Raw genomic sequence first — 2,537 nt, 5'->3', positions numbered from 1 at the left:
GAATTGAAAGAAACATGTACCCCAGTGTTCATCACAGGACTATTTATAATAGCCAGGACATGGAAGCAACCTAGGTGTCCATCAGCAGACGAATGGATAAGAAAGCTGTGGTACATATACACAATGGAATATTACTCAGCCATTAAAAAGAATGCATTTAAATCAGTCCTAATGAGGTGGATGAAACTGGAGCCTATTACACAGAGTGAAGTAAGTCAGAAAGAAAAACACCAATACAGTATACTACCACATATATGTGGAATTTAGAAAGATGGTAACAATGACCCTGTATGCAAAACAGCAAAAGATACACAGATGTATAGAACAGTCTTTTGGATTCTGTGGCAGAAGGCGAGGGTGGGATTATTTGAGAGAATAGCATTGAAACATGTATATTATCATATGTGAAACAGATCTCCAGTCCAGGTTCGATGCATGAGACAGGGTACTCAGGGCTGGTGCACTGGGATGACCCAGAGGGATGGGATGGGGAGGGAGGTGGGAGGGAGGGTCAGGATGGGGAACACATGTATACCCATGGCTGATTCATATCAATGTATGGCAAAACCCCTACAATATTGTAAAATAATTAGTCTCCAATTAAAATAAAATTTAAAAAAAGACATACTATAAACTTCTGCAATCAAAACAGTGTAATATTGACATAAGATTAGAAGTATATCAGTGTAACAGAATAGAGAAAGACCCACATAGGTATGGGTCCTTGATTTCTTGACAAAAGCACCAAAGCACTCCAGCAGTGAAGTAAAGAATGACAGAAAGCTTGCTGGAACAGCTGGATATCAATATGTTTAAAACATTCAACCTTAGCCCCTCCTAACATCATAAAATTAATTTCCTGTGGATCACAGACCTAAATGTAAATGATAAAATTATAAAATTTTATGAGAAAACATGTGTTAATTGACCACTTATTATTTAATAAGTACCATGATAGGTACTTTTAATTTACAACTGCCTGAGTGATAGTAGGTGAAAAATAAATCAACAGGAACAAAAGCTCAGCTACTCTAGCCAAGGATAAACAGTTACTGGCTTTGTAGAAAATATATAAGTGTGTTTGCTTTTCAAGCTGAAGGGGTTATACCTTTCATTTTGGACCATGATAGCTTTCCTTATCAAAGGATTTTTAAAATTCCTTCAGAGGGCACAGCACATGAAAACTGCCTTTTTTTTTTTTCTTGTGAACTAGAGAATGTAGCATGTGTACATGAGGCACCAAGTTCTTAAAATAGAAAAGAAAAAAATATATAGATCCACATAAGTAAATAAGTAAAGTCGCTCAGTCGTGTCCAACTCTGCAACCCCATGGACTGTAGCCTACCAGGCTCCTCCCTCCATGGGATTCTCCAGGCAAGAGTACTGGAGTGGGTTGCCAGTTCCTTCTCCAGGAGATCTTCCCAACCTGGGGATCGAACCCAGGTCTCCTGCATTCCAGGCAGACACTTTAACCTCTGAGCCACCAGGGAAGCCCATAGACAGAAACATATCAAGAACATATCATATATTAGTAGAGGACTGGATAACATAGAATATCTGAGTAGAAGATTCATCACCACAACACAGTTGAAAAAGACAAGAAACAAGTAATCAAGAGTGTATGATAAAAGAGACACAACTTTTAGTCAAGGATCCTCAGTTGCTCCTTAATGAGTGGTAACAGTAAAGGTAAATGAACCCTTGGCTAGAAGGTATTTACTCTTGCTGTTCCTAAGTAAGGCAAGATTAAGCTACTTCTCTTTAATGGAGGTTTTATTAGTCAAAAAATATCCTTTGTTGTCCATAAATCTCTTAGTCAAACATGCCATTCAAATGTCATCCAACATGAATAAGTGAACTGGATGATCCTCTTCTGACTTTTAATCAAGACTTTTATTCCTGGACAGAAGCACAGTAAATCATATCCTTCCCAAATTTGTTTCTTTAAAAAGTGGATTATTTCATAATCTGCTTAATTTATATGACCATTCTACCAGATGAATTTTTTACCCACAATTTACAGGAAAAAAATGAATTTCAGAAAGTATTATGCACCTTCATCAAAGAAAGATATCCCATAAGTAGTAGAAATAGGAAGTAAATATATAAATGGCATAGGTCTCTTTCCATACTAATTTTATCTAGATAAGCATCATATCTGTGAATGTTCTCTTAAACTCCTCATGTTTACTTGCATGGGAACATATAAAACAAGTAACTACAATTAGAGTGGTGATGTAAACAATAGTTTTCAATAGTCTTTCTGTATCCAATCTCCTATCTACTCTTCCTCTACCAAGCCTGATTCCATCCTTGCCATCTTCCGTAGTCTTACTTAGTCCTGCTGTGTCAACTATTCCCCACCTCCCCAGCTCAGGGACCTTGCTCCAATCTCTTTCTAAAGATTTCTAAGCATTTTTTGATTCTTCCTCCAGTCTTTTGAAATGGCATAAACTCAAGTTTTGTTTTGTTTTGTTTTTAATACCAGGCTTTTGATTGTCAAGTGCCTTTTATCTAAGCAGGTCCCTGTCTTAAAA

The 2,537-nt window shown here is 37.0% G+C and overlaps 1 non-coding gene across 1 annotated transcript; it reads right to left on the bottom strand.

Annotated features, from left to right (window-relative positions):
- Positions 1–1,418: 1,418 nt before the first annotated feature.
- On the bottom strand, positions 1,419–1,490 carry TRNAS-GGA (transfer RNA serine (anticodon GGA)). The gene has a single exon. It is a non-coding gene; the product is annotated as a tRNA-Ser (tRNA).
- Between the last annotated feature and the right edge of the window lie 1,047 nt (positions 1,491–2,537).

Source organism: Ovis aries, chromosome X (assembly GCF_016772045.2).
Source record: "Ovis aries strain OAR_USU_Benz2616 breed Rambouillet chromosome X, ARS-UI_Ramb_v3.0, whole genome shotgun sequence".
Lineage (NCBI taxonomy): Eukaryota > Metazoa > Chordata > Mammalia > Artiodactyla > Bovidae > Ovis > Ovis aries.
This window is presented reverse-complemented; position numbering and strand designations above follow the sequence as displayed.